Source organism: Pan paniscus, chromosome 11, assembly GCF_029289425.2.
Source record: "Pan paniscus chromosome 11, NHGRI_mPanPan1-v2.0_pri, whole genome shotgun sequence".
In the NCBI taxonomy this organism is placed as follows: Eukaryota; Metazoa; Chordata; class Mammalia; order Primates; family Hominidae; genus Pan; species Pan paniscus.
The window spans coordinates 3,842,203-3,856,901 of record NC_073260.2 but is presented as its reverse complement, the minus strand read 5'-3'; positions in this window follow the sequence as shown (position 1 = coordinate 3,856,901).

The following is a 14,699-nucleotide window of genomic DNA, read 5'->3' as shown; positions in this document are numbered from 1 at the left end:
CTGAGGCAGGAGAATCGCTTGAAACCAGGAGGCGGAGGTTGCAGTGAACCGAGATCACACCATTGCACTCCAGCCTGGGCAACAAGAGCAAAACTCCATCTCAAAAAAAAGGGAGAGAGGAAAGTCTTATTTACATAGAATGCCAACTGATAACTGTAGGAGAAAAGATGGTGTTGGAAAAAACCATTTGGCAAGTATCATAGTAATAATGTTTTCAGGCAAGACTCATCATTGGATCTAAAACTAGTGAAATAATAATGAAAGAATGAAAATAACAGATATAAATGTGATTGAATGTGAACATTTGGGTAATCTGGGTTAAGGACAGAAGGGAAATATTTGTACTATGTTTGCACCCTTTCTGTGTGCCTGAAATTATTTTGAAATAATGGGTTTGTAAAATCCCCCAGCCCTGCCTCGCCTCACTGGAGCACCTGCCCGCGCTGCAGTGGCCGAGTCCCACCGCACTGACTCCTTGTTCACCTGCAGCTCTGGGAGGGCACGGCTGAGCCCTCACTTTTTCTGCATTCCCAAGGCTGGCTCCTAGACGGCTCCAAACCGTTTCCAGGGTTCGCTTTTGTTTTCTGTTGGCATCTGCTGTGGTCTGACTCTAAGTCTCTGCCAGGTGCTGGGCCAATCCCACACTCAGGAGCCTCGACTCAGGTGAACATCAGGTGAGCACGCAGCGTTCTGTGGCTGTCATTTCCATACGAGCCATGAAGGAAGAGTCCCAGCCAGGTGGAGACTGGCGGGAAGGAGAAGGCTTCTCCCAGACAGGACCTCACAGATACCCAAGCCCACAGTGAAGCCACATTCCTGGAGCCCCAGTCCCCTTCTCTGCTCCTCAGAGAGACCCAGGTGCTTTCTCTGCAGGCACTCCACACTGTCACACACTGCTGGAGAAGGCCTGTGGAGACCTTGGCCGACCCCACGTGTTCCAGATTGGAGAAACTGAGGGCCAGGGTGCAGAAAGGTCTTGCCCAGGGCCTACAGCAAGTGCAGCTAGAGTGAACAACCGCATCCCCCCGGCTCCAGCCCAGGGACTTCACTTATTTACTTATTTATTTTTCAAATAACAGCTTTATTGAGATATGTTTCACACACCATACAGTTCACCCATTTAAAGTGTACAATTCAATAACTTATATATTCACCAAGTTGCACAACTATCACCACAGTCCATTTTAAGACAATTTCATCACCACAAAGAAGAATCTTTTAACCATCACCTCCCCAGGCCCCTCACCTTCCCATTCCCAGCCTCCGGCAGCCAATAATATCCTCTCTGTCTCTACAGAGTTCCCTCTTCTGGACATTTCACAGAGACGATTGGCTTCTTTTGCTTATTTTCATTTGGTTTTTAAAAGAGGGCTAAAACTTAAAGTATAATAATAATAAAATAAAAAACGAACAAAAAAATAGAGGGCTCCGGCTCTGCCATGGTCCCTCTGGGGTCTCCTGGGTGGAGGTGGAGAAGGTCCCCTCTGAGTTGCACATCCCCTTCCAGGGGCCCCACCCAGAGCACCAGGTCTTAATTTCAGTTTAGGGCAGAGGGGAGCTGGCGCCTCTGGGATGTCTCCTCCAGTGACTCATAACTATTGCTCATCAGCTCAACCTTGGAAGTCCCTGCAGGGGACAGGATGGCTTAAAGAAATGGGAGCTTAGTCCAGCCTGGTTCCACAGGACAGAATGGTCATGACTTAGGAACTTTGTAATGACACTGAGGACATCTGCAATTCCGGTGAAAATGGTGCAGGTTTTGCCTGAGGAGTCAGCTGATCAGACACAGGGCACCACGTGCCAATGCACAGCTGCTGCTGGGTCCCAGGGAGCTCGGGGCTCAGGCGGGATCAGCCTGATTGCTTGTGATCTAAAGTAAGGAAATTTCACCCTCTTAGATGTCAGAGCTTTTTGACTTTTTCTTCTTTACTTTTACTACTTTTAAAGAAAACCCAATTATTTCCCAACTTAGTCAACATGTAAATATGTCCCAATTTTGTGAACTGTAAGTCACAATTTTGTGGCTAGTGGCCATGACTCTGAATGTGAAGGGCACTGTGGTTGTGGGCACAGGCTTGGAGTGAGCACACCTGTTCACTTTGACTTTATGTCCTTTTTAAAAGGAGGGGGCTTCCCAGATGGTTTGTGATGACATTTCCAATATTTAAGACTCCTCTTGAGTCCACCAGCCTACCCCAGACTTTGACTCTGGTGGGCACTCCCAGCTGGCTTCCTTTTGCAGACTTTTCCACTGGCTGCGAGTCTGGGATGGGAGGGGCAGGTGCACACACTGGACTCCAGGTATGCAGCCAAATTATCTATCAGGTCTCAGCGTAGAATAGAAACATTTTGGGCATGAGACTGTAGTCAAATATCTCAGCCTTGAGAAGAATTTTAAAGTTTTTCTTCCTTTCCCTCCTAGTCTCAGAATGCAGCCTTGAAACATACTTTAAACCTGTTTCCCTCCCTTTCCCACCAGCCACAGTGCTCACTTATCTCATTCTGTGCCTGCTTAGAAATGCCAGGCATAGAACCCAGCTGTGGAATCCTCCTGTCTAGGGGAGTTATGAACAATGAGTCCACCACCACCAGACCAAGGTCAAGATGATGCCAACTAGACCTCCAGATGGGCAATGACTCAAGACACCTGCACCACTGCCCCACTCCCACATGTCTCCCACACCGAGTTCTCCTTCCTAAAGCCCTTCACGCAGTCCAAAAAGCTGAGATGGTTCCTTAGAGCCTTGAGCCTGGCCACTCTCCCACCTGCTAGCATCTGAATAAAAGTTGCTTTCCTTTCACCACACCTCGCTTCTCCTGCGGCAAGCAGCCAAACTTGAGTCAGTTACAAGACATCTCTACCTCCCCTGATCCCACAGCTACAGGAGGACGCGCACCAGAAGGGAAATGTGGCCGGCCACAGTAGCTCACGCCTGTAATCCCAGCACTTTGGGAGGCCAGGGCGGGCAGATCACTTGAGGTCAGGAGTTCGAGACCAGCCTGGCCAACATGGTGAAACCTCATCTCCACTAAAAATACAAAAATTAGCCGGGCGTGGTGGTGGACACCTGTAATCTTAGCTACTCAGGAAGCTAAGGCACAAGAAGCTCTTGAACCCAGGAGGTGGAAGATGCAGTCAGCCAAGATCGTGCCACTAGTGAGCCTCTGTCTAAAAAAAGAAAGAAAGAAAATGTTAACCAAGAAATGGGAAGGCAGTGGGGGTGGGAAACTGGGGAACCCACTCGGGGGGAACAAGGGGGCCCTGTGGGGGCAGCAGGCTCCTCTCTGACATCTCTTCACTCCCTCTGCACCCCGCAGGCCCCTGCGGCCTGTGGGCCTCACCCCACACGTTTCCAGCTCCAGGCTGGTTTAGCTGGTTTATCTCTCTTTCTCCTTCTCTGTGCTTCCATTTGGATCATTTCTCTCAGTCAATCTCAGCACTGGTCCCTGAGTCTTTCCTCAGCTGTATCCAGGGGCTTTTATGTGAAGTGCACTCCAGCGAATCTGCGATTCCGACGCGGCCTGTCCATCCTTTCCCGAGGGCTCCATTGCCCTGTCAAAGCCTCCATCATCTCATTCGTTTTATCCACCTTTTCCACTACCCTTGGTGCTTCGCCCAAAGCAAACAGTAAACAGGTCACTGCAGCAACCACCGTCTGGCCGGGGGAAGGTCCCTGGGGTGGAAGCCTCAGCCATGACATCGGACACCCCAGCCAGCAAGTGACCCAGACCAGCAGGAGCACGGGGTGAGGGGCTCTAGAATGAGAGTCGGCCGTGGCGCCAAGGCCACGGTTGTGGTGGTGGGAACTAGCATGTGTGCCACCAGCCCTCCCAGAAATCGTCACTTGAAGAATCAGCGACAGGACGGAATGGACTCCACGCAGGGCAGGAGGGAATGAGAGATGCTGCCGTACCCCAGAGGTCACCTCAGACGGTTTCGACTCTACCCCTGGCTTCCCGTGTCCCGCGGGAGGACATTCACCTGCTGCCGGAGCTGCCGGACTTGGCAGGGGCTCACGGCCCAGGGGCGGACATCAGCTACTGAGGAATGGGAGTCGATGGGCGATCCCGGCTCCCTCAGCCCTCAGAGGGAAGTTCCGAGGCACGTTCCCCGCGGCCCCCAGGAGCCTGAGCCCAGCTGCCCATGGCCGTCACCCTTCCACTGGCTTTCCTCCCCGGATGTCTCACACCCTTCCCTCACTGGGCCTCCTGGGGTCCCTGGTCCCCAGGTCCTCATCTCAGGGCCTGGGGGGGTCCCAGCAGTAAGTGCTAAATAACCCACTGCAGGAAATATGACTGCTTCTCTCTGGGAGAAAGGAGATGGAGGCAGGTCTCCTGCAAACTGTGGGTGCAACGTTGCCTTTAGAAGGTCAAATCCGTGCAGTGGGGAGAGCAGTGGATGCACCCACCCCCCAGGGAGGCAGAAGAGGGAGAATGTGAGGGATGAGCCCTTGAAGGTAGGTGGGTGGGCTATGGGGGTTTCCGGCTCCATTCAAACCATACTAGGAAACCATCAGAGACTTTTTTTTTTTTTAGCTTAATGAAATCTTTTTTTTTTCTTTTTTTTTTTTGAGACAGAGTATCACTTTGTTGCCAGGCTAGAGTGCAGTGGCGTGATCTCCATTCACTGCAACCTCTGCCTCCCTGGTTCAAGCGATTCTCCTGCCTAAGCCTCCCAAGTAGCTGGGATTACAGGCACACGCCACCACGCCCAGCTAATTTTTGTATTTTTAGTACAGACAGGGTTTCACCATGTTGGCCAGGATGGTCTCGATCTCCTGACCTCGTGATCCACCCGCCTCAGCCTCCCAAAGTGCTGGGATTACAGGTGTGAACCACTGCGCCCGGCCTTTTTTTTTTTTTTTAAGACAGTGTCTTGCTCTATTGCCCAGGCTGGAGTGCAGTGGAACAATCACAGCTCACTGCAGCCTTGACCTCCTGGGCTCAAGCGATCCTCCTGTCTCAGTCTCCAGAGTAGCTGAGACTACAGGTGCACAGCACCATGCCCTGCTGATTTTTAAATCTTCTGTAGAGATGAGGTCTCACTATGTTGCTCAGGCTGGTCTCAAACTCCTGGGCTCCAGCGATCCTCCCACTTTGGCCTCCCAAAGCCTGGTATTACAGGCATGAGCAACGGTGCCCGGCCAAGCTTCATGGACTTTGATAGGGCAGACACTTTTTGTCACCACCACGCAAGCCAAGAGCTTTGCCAGCCACTCCAGGCCCCCTCCACAGCACCCTCATGGCCACAGCCCTCTCCCAGCCCCCAAAGTCATCACCGTCCTGACAGGATCTTCTCTCCCTTGTGCTTCTCTACACTTTCATTTAGGTCAAATTATTTAATATCTCTATCTTTAAACATGACAGTTTAGTCTGAGCCACTTTTTTATCTGATGTGTCTTTTAAATCTCTTTCCCCTACAAGTTCCACGCCATCCCTTTCTTTTCCTTACAGTTGATCTGGTGAATACCTGGGGCTGTCCTCTGCCAAGTTCCCCACAGTCAGAGTGTTGCTGGCTGCCCCTCACAGATCAACACCTCCTCCCTTGTCCAGTGGGTTTCCTGCAAGGAGGCAGCTGGAGCCAGGGGCTGGGGCCAGGGGCCCGATCACACCCAGGCCCTGCATCTCTCTTTTTTGTGTGTTTTTTTGAGACGGAGTCTCGCTCTGTCGCCCAGGCTGGAGTGCAGTGGCGTGGTCTCGGCTCACTGCAACCTCTGCCTCCCGGGTTCATGACATTCTCCTGCCTCAGCAGCCTCCCTTAGTAGCTGGAACTACAGGCACCCGCCACCACCCCTGGCTAATTTTTTTTATTTTTAGATGGGGTTTCACCGTGTTAGCCAGGATGGTCTCGATCTCATGACCTCATGATCCGCCCGCCTCGGCCTCCCAAAGTGCTGGGATTACAGGCGTGAGCAACCGCACCTGGCCATCCCCTGCAGCTCTTTATCAAGGGCACAGAAGCTGGATGCTCCCCCTTTTCGAGGGGTCAGTGGCTGCATTACCTACACTCATTCATTCACCAGGGGTTGCAAAATGGTGATATTCTAATTCTACCATTCTTTTTTTTTTTTTAATTTTTTTTGAGACACAGTCTTACTCTGTCTCAGCTCACTGCAACCTCCACCTCCCAGGTTCAAGCAATTCTCCTGCCTCAGCCTCCCGAGTAGCTGGGATTACAGGTATGTGCCACCACACCTGGCTAATTTTTGTACTTTTAGTACAGATGGGGCTTCACCATATTGGTCAGGCTGGTCTCAAACTCCTGACCTTATGATCTGCCCGCCTTGGCCTCCCAATCTTCTTTCATTTATTAGTTGGATTGCTTAAAAAAAAAAAAAGACTCCCCGATATGGGCAGGAACAATGCTGAATTTTTACTTACCTGTCTCTAGATAATGAATTGATTGTTAGCCTCCAAAGATGATCAATTTGTTTTTGTTTTTGTTTTTGTTTAAGATTACGGTGAACTCATGGACTTAAACTTCTTTATGGGTTTTGAGCCACTGCAATTATCCTCACCAAATCTCAAGCTGTCCCACCTCTGGCACGTGGGGCCTCTTCAAGTTTTCCTCATTCATATTTGTTTGTCTGTTTGTTTGTTTTTGGGTGGCCAGCAGGAGAGCATCCACAGTCTGTCTCTCCAGCCAAGGAGGAAGGTGACAAGACCTCCGTCAAGGTGAGATCCAGGTCGGCAGCCTCTGGTTCCCCTGCAGTTAGGCTGGAAAGTGAACCCTCTGAGCCGGCCCCTGGGGTGGGGGCACCAACTCCAGAATACACTTTAAGCCTGTCCCTGCAAATCAAGGTCTCAGGTTCCGTGTTATTCTGTCCGTCTGAGGTCTTCAATTAAGTCTCAACCCCAGTGGGTAAGAAAACTAAAAGGTATTGTCAGGGTAGAGATGAAACCGCCGTTGCAAAATTATGAGCCAGTGAAAGAGATGAACCAACTCCACTTGCTTCTAAGCTCCAAGCTGTCCTTGTGCATTCCTGGGTGTAGGCTGAACTCCCCTTGGGAGGAATTTAGTTTATATTAATAGTTTATAGTTTGATACAAAGAGAATAACAGCCCTTTCCCAAAACAAAACCCCTTCTTGCCTGGGGACTAGATGCCTTTGTAGGACTAACAAATTAGCCACAGGATTAGAAATTATGGTTCGGTGTCATGTAGCTGGAGGCTGCAAGATTCTGACTCCCCCCAAACTGCTCCCGGAGATAAAATCACGATTGTAAAACCTAAGACCAGTGCTTGAGATATTTTGCAGACCCTGCACTTGATGGATCAGCCGGCACCACCCAGATCGATAAACTGGCTCATCTGATCTTGTGGGCCCCACCCAGGAACTGACTCAGCGCAAGAAGACAGCTATGACTCCCTATTTCATTTCCAACCAGTCAGCACTCCTGGCTCACTGGCTTCCCCCCACCCACCACGCTGTCCTTAAAAACTCTCATCCCCCAATGCTCGGGGAGACTGATTTGAGTAACGATAAAACTCCGGTCTCCTGCACAGCCGGCTCTGCATGAATTATTCTTTCTCCACTGCAATTCCTCTGTCTTGATAAAATGGCGCTATCTACACAGCAGGCAAGGTAAACTCTTTGGGCAGTTACAGAGATCGTAATGTATCCATCACATTTTTACAAGTTTTACTAAGACAGGATAAGAATCTCAGGTTTGGAGCAGGACATTTTCAATGGAGCTTTCTCTGCCATCTGCCCGGCCATATCACCCAGGGTCTCTGGACTCCCAGGGACACAGGCAGCCCAAAGGCAGTTCTGTCTTATCTCAAGCCCAGGAAGATAAGATAATGTGCTGGGATAATCCCTGAGAAGTTTCCTTCTCCTCCAGCTTAAAGAGGTAAAAGGAAAATAAAAATCTCAGGACCCCAAACTCACTATGCCAAAAAGAAGAGTTAAGCTTGGGAACTGGGTCACCCAAAACTACCTCCCGTGTCTTCCTAAATAGACAGATGCAAAGACAGAAGGCCACTCCCCTCCCCAGGGGGCCCCCCTCACTGTTTGCTCACAAGGAAATACACTGTGGTCCCCAAGATCTTTTTTTTTTGAGATGGGGTTTCGCTCTTGTTGCCCAGGCTGGAGTGCAGTGGCAGGGTCTGGGCTCACTGCAGCCTCCACCTCCTGGGTTCAAGTGATTCTCCTGCCTCAGCCTCCCAAGTAGCTGGGACTACAGGCGTGTGCCACCACGCCTGGCTAATTTTTGTATTTTTAGTAGAGATGGGGTTTCACCGTGTTGGCCAGGCTGGTCTCGAACTCCTGAAAGGTGATCTGCCTGCCTCGGCCTCCCAAAGTGCTGGGATTACAGGCAACACATCTTTTTTTTTCTTTCTTTTCCAAGAACTTTGTCCTAAAACAGAGTTCTGCTGAATTTCACCCTGAAAATGTAAATTAACAGCTTATCTGCACAGGTATGGGACAAAGACAGGACTAGAAGTCTTCCCTCCGCTCACGGGAGACAAAGGCATCTTTGACTCCCTCCTCTACTGTTCTTCTTCCATAAAGATGCAGGTTCACTGAGCACAGGATGAATGCACAGTTTACTGTTCCTCTTCCGCCTTTCCCATGGAAAACGGGGATTCAGGGAAGGCTCATCAACGCCTCAAAAGAATGCAACGCTGGCCTCTTTTATCCACCCTCCCGTTTTTTTCTTTCCGTTTTTCCCTACTGTCTGCTCTTTCCTCTTTGGATACTGAAGTTCTCAAACCCTCTTTGGAAATCGTGCAGGCCGCAGGTCCTACTGTGCTCCTTCGGACCCGCCTAGCCCACGGAGCCCATCCTTCTCCTGAAGCTGCGGATCTGGTTTGCCGACACTTTCCCCTGGGCACGTCCTCAGCCCCGGCAAAATAAACCTCTCGATAGATTGAGACTCCTCAGTCATTTTCTTTGGTGTACAAAGCACAGGCTCGTCTTCCTGTGTCCATCCCGGGGTTTCGGGGCAGCAGAGCTGCTCCGCCTCCACAAGTGTCCAGGATCTATTTCAGATGGTTCAGCCTCAGGGCCAGGCTGGGTCCTCTGCACCCCAAGCTGTGTCCTCTGTCTATGGCAATGACCCAGATAGGGCCGGTTCTCAGATGGCTCTGAAGAAATGTTTAGGGGTGTCTGGGGACTGTGCAATACCTTTCTCCACACTCAGATTACAGAGTTCTCCCTTGACCATGGACCACTTCCTGGACACGGCTGCAGACAGCTGTCACCTCCCTAAGCTGAGCCTTAAAGACCAAGGTCCCACTTTCCCAGTCTGCTCCTGATCCTTTAGAATTTTCACAAAGTTGGGCTGGGCACAGTGGCTCACACCTGTAATCCCAGCACTTTGGGAGGCCGAGGAGGGAGGATCACCTGAGGTCAGGAAACCAGCCTGGCCAACATGGGGAAACCCCGCCTCTACTAAAAATACAAAAATTAGCCTGGCGTGGTGGCCAGCACCTGTAATCCCAGCTACTCGGGAGGCTGATGTAGGAGAATCGCTTGAATCCTGGAGGCAGAGGTTGCAGTGAGCCAAGATCGCACCACTGCACTCCAGCCTGGGGACAGAGCAAGACTCCATCTCAAAAAAAAAAAAAAAAAAAAAAAAAAAAATTCACAAAGCAGCCCCCTCCTTTTTCAATTAAAAATATTCTGTGCTGGCCGGGCGCGATGGGTCACGCCTGTAATCCCAAGACTTTGGGAGGCTGAGGCGAGTGGATCATGAGGTCAGGAGTTCAAGACCGGCTTGGCCAACACGGTGAAACCCTGTCTCTACTAAAAATACAAAAATTAGCCTGGCGTGGTGGCCAGCACCTGTAATCCCAGCTACTCAGGAGGCTGATGTAGGAGAATCACTTGAATCCTGGAGGCAGAGGTTGCAGTGAGCCAAGATCACACCACTGCACCCCAGCCTGGGGACAGAGCCAGACTCCGTCTCAAAAAAAAAAAAAATTCTGTGCTGGTTTCCTTTTATTCCTCCACGCCAGAGCCCGGAGGCTGTGGTCTACAGCTGCCGGCCATGCCCCTGCCTCCATGGAGACCTGGGATTGTGTCAGACGTCCTGCTCCAGCCTTTAAGAGCAGGAGTGGCTTTGTCACCAAGGGTATGCACGGCTTTTCCATCCCCTTTCATCCTGGGTGACACAGGCTGCAGATAATAATCACAGCCTGGGATTCGAGGGAGCCTGACTAGTCGCCGCCTCTCTCCCCCGACTCGGATGATCTGCTTCTGAGCCTGTCTTCTGTTGTGAAACTTACTCCCGAATGCCTTCACCTGATGCCGAGCAAAACGTCACAGTCTCTACCATGTTGCTATGCGGTAGCTGTAAGTAGACAGCACAGAGCACAACAATACGTCACTTCTGCCCAACTGTTAACCAGGCAGCTGGTCACCCAGCTCAGTTACCTGCATAAAAGCCTCAGCGATCCCCGTGGCCACACTGGAAGTTCTCCTGTGGCTTCCACACTAAGAACTACATCTAGGGTTTACATCTTTTTTACTGGCCAACCTCCTTTTGCCTTTCAGGAGTGTGACTGAGCAACCTCTTTGGTTGTAACCAGAGACGCTGGTTTCGGAACGCAGGTGGAAAGGTCGGAAAGGTCAGCAGCTGCTGCCACGGAAACAAGAAGGGGTCTCCGGGCAACCGGCTTGGTCTGGAAGTGCTTTCACCTCTGTCCCCCAGCTCTCCCCTCTGGGCAATGGGCTTGGAATGAGAGTGCTTTACCTCCACACCCGCAGCTGTCTCCATGCATGCACCCCCTCCGCAGGGGCCTGGCGGGGCAGCTCACCTGTGCTTTGCTCCCATCCTGGGCACTGAGGTGAGTCAGATGTGGGGGCAACCACACAGTAGCACCCCGCTCATCGGTCCCACTTGGGGCAGTGAAACAAAACACTGCTGATAAAAAACTTAAAAAGGAAAAGAGAAAAATTAAAAGCCCAGACTCCCAGGGAAACGCTGCATCTGAACTTCTGATTCAAGGGAGGAAAAAAACCCAAAGCAGCTGCCCTCGTCAGGCTGTGCCCACCCCCAATTTGTGCTCACCCTCGGTTCCCGGCCATCTCTGCAAGGGAGACCCTTGGAAACGGGGACTCCCTCCTCACTGGAGCCACCATCACAGATGCCATAGGCGGCAAAGGGAGCCCACCCTAAGGTCCAACTTTGTGTGTGGCCACAGATAGACCCCAGGCCATCTCCCTTCCCTTTCTAACATGAGCTCGGGGTGTCATGATCCGTCAAAGCGGACCTTACCATCTCCCTTCATGACCACTAGGCCGAGAGAAAAGTGGGCAGGTGTTTCTCCCCGGGAAATACTGCTGCACTGTGGCAGGAGTGGTTTTGAAGGCTGCCTTAGGTTGAAGCTAGGCAGAGTCTTCTGGGGCACAGAGGGGCCTGGGACACCTGCCTCTTCCCGATGCTCAGCCCTCAATGCCTTCTGGCCTTGGATGGTCCTGGGCTGGTGAAAGGTACAGCTTCCATGCAGCCCTACTTTTCTGTACAGTGCCAAACTGCTACATACAAAAACAACTATAGATATATATTGCAGACAGGGTCTTGCTCTGTTGCCCAGGCTACAGCACAGTGGCACGATCACAGCTCACTGCAGCCTCAATTTCCTGGGCTCAAGCGATCCTCCCACCTCAGCCTCCCGAGTAGCTGGGTCTACAAACGTAGATATAAATATACGTATACATATTTTTTTTCCTTTTTTTTAGAGACAGAGTCAATTTCCTGGGCTCAAGCGATCCTCCCACCTCAGCCTCCCGAGTAGCTGGGTCTACAAACGTAGATATAAATATACGTATACATATTTTTTTTCCTTTTTTTTAGAGACAGAGTCTCGCTATGTTGCCCAGGCTGGTCTCAAACTTCTGGGCCCAAGCAGTCTGCCTGCCTCAGCCTTCCAAAGTGCTGAGATTACATGTGTGAGCCACTGTGCCCGGCCAGAAACTACAAATCTGTATCAAGACTTGCGGAGGCTCCTTACCCTCCCCTACCTCAGAATAAAGTGATTCAGGACATCATGAGTAGGTTTTTATACAAAAATATCAAACGTTCTGTATTGCCTTTCCAAAACTCATAGAACGTGCGGTGGAGTCCCTCTTCTTTCTGCCAAAGGAAAACTGAAATAGAATCATTTCCATGGATCTAGGGGAAATTTTTGAGACTCAAGAAAACCGTGACCTTTCTCATTTTTACTCTGCACCACCTTCATTTAACAAGAGTGCAGAAACCTCCTCGTGAGAGGTTTTACCAGAATCTGTTTCCCTCATCACATTTGCCATCGTTTTAACCTTGATTGCCAACATTCTATTTCAGAGTTGTATAGCTAAGTCTTATCAGCTTATCATTTCTGATACGGCTTCAGCAGCCTCTTCCACTGAACATGGTTGAGATAACATTTCTCAGAGAGACTTAACAAGTGAACTAACTCTTTGCCTAAGAGATGGAGAAAGTGAGCTCCTAGCAGAGTTTCTGAAGTAAAAGATTCCAGTTGCTGCTTCCCCAGGAAGGAGGGTCCTGGGGAACTTGGGGTGACACAGGGCAGCTGTCTGGGCCCCCTTCAGGGCAGGAGCACTCCATGGTCCCCGGCTGCCCAGCCCAAATGACAGTCCCGGGCTGAGGTTCCCCAGGGGCAGCCCACGTCCAATGGCCGTACAGGGGGTTTAGAGGTGTAAAGGTCCGGCCAATTTCCTTGACAGGGGCCATCTGAGGGGCTGCCATGCTCCAGGGCCCCCCGAGAATCAGCCGAAGCCTCCATCGTGGCCGTGTGACCGCTCGGCTGCCCCCTGCCCCATCCTGTCCTGGGGGTGCCCCTGGCCAAACCCTCACACATAGGCTTCTCAAGTCCATGCAGCTCCCCCGCCCTGGGCAGGCTCCTGTCCGAGAGGTCGTCTGGGTCACAGATGCCCACTTCCTCTGGCCTTTGTCACCTCTGCCTTTTACTCTGCAAGGTTTTCCTGCCTTTGAGGAGGGGGTCACCTGTCCCGCCGCACTCCTGCTGGCCCCTCCAGGCCCTCCTGTTTGAGGAAAGGAGCAAACGTAGAAACAGTGTCTAGTAAGAATAAGGGCCCTCGCCCAATGTATTTTCTGCAAGGAATCAGAGCGAGAAAGTCATTTTCCTCCCAGATCCTGAATTGGAGGCACCCTGCCCTTGAATAAATCCAAGGTGACATGTCCTCGTTTCCCACTGACGATGCACGCGGGGTCTCCTGAATAATTCTGTCTCGGGGGGTGACGTATCCTTGTTTCCCACGGACGATGCACGCGGGGTCTCCTGAATAATTCTGTCTCGGGGGCTTATTTTCCGTTTCAGCTTAAAACGCTCCCTCATAAACAGATAATCATCAAGTCACGTTGTCCCCTGACATTGTAAGTAATAAACAGGGTAAAATTCATGCCAGGAAAATTCTAAGAACATAACAATCAAGAAATGAACCCAAATAAAGCCATGCAGAGTCACTTCTGGGGTAAACGGTTTCGAAAATTCTTTTGCAGAAATAGAATTTCTAAAGATTGAATCCAGTGGGCTCCCTGGACCCGGGTGGGAAGGGACTGGCCCCCTTTCTGCGGGCTCCGGGTCCGGATGGAGAGTGCCAGCTGCCCCACCTGGTGGCGGGTCTCCATGGACAGGCGAGCCTGCGCAGGGCTGTGCTCACAGTCATGAATATTCATGTCCTTCTGTTAAACAGCCTATGTCAGTCGGTTTACGTACATAGGAGAGCAGTACCTACCATTTTATTTTTTATTTTATTTATTATTCATTTATTTATTTTGAGATGGAGTTTTGCTCTTGCTGCCCAGGCTGGAGTACAATGGTGCAACCTCGGCTCACTGCAACCTCTGCCTCCTGGGCTCAAGCAATTCTCCTGCCTCAGCCTCCAAAGTAGCTGGGATTACAGGCACCCACCAACACGTCTGGCTAATCTTTTTTTTTTTTTTTTTTTTTTTTGTATTTTTTAGGAGAGATGGGGTTTCACCACGTTGGCCAGGCTGGTCTCGAACTCCTGACCTCAACTGATCCACCCGCCTCCATCTCCCACAGTGCTGGGATTACAGGCGTGAGACCGGTATGCTCACCGTTTTGAAAATTTAAATGGTATAAAAGAAGACAACACCAAAACCTCCCCTCCCCCTTGCTGGCCTTCCACTCAGGCCGCTCACACGGGTCCTGACATCTTCGTGCGTGTTCTGCCAGGTGGCGCACCAGCCCACCCTGATTCTGAAAATGCACCGGGGTGACACTTTACATCATTCTGCTGCAAGCGTTTTCCACTTTCTTATGCTCCCTGGACTCCTTCTGCACTGGGGCACACGGATCCGCCTCCCTTCCGGCAGAGGCCCAGAGGTGCAGGAGGTTCCAGGGTTCATTTCACTCTCCCCATCTGGTCACTTATGGGGGTCTGCTTTGACAAGGTTGGAGCAGTCCTTGTCGGCGCGTGCCTGGACAAACTGCACGTAACTTCAGGACGAAGGGCTAAGCAACACTCAAATGTGACCTGCAATTTATAGTTAACAGACACAGCAGGATGACCTCCCAACAGACACTGTGTCCTCCTGCCAGCAGGGTCTGGGGCGCCTGCATCCTTGGGTCCTCCCAGGGGACTGTGGAGCTTCCTTGTGTTGGGGGGAAATGTTGCCTTCTTTCACATGAGTTTCTTTGTTTTTGTTTTGAGACAGAGTCTCCCATCCCAGGTTCAAGCGATTCTCCTGCCTCAGCCTCCT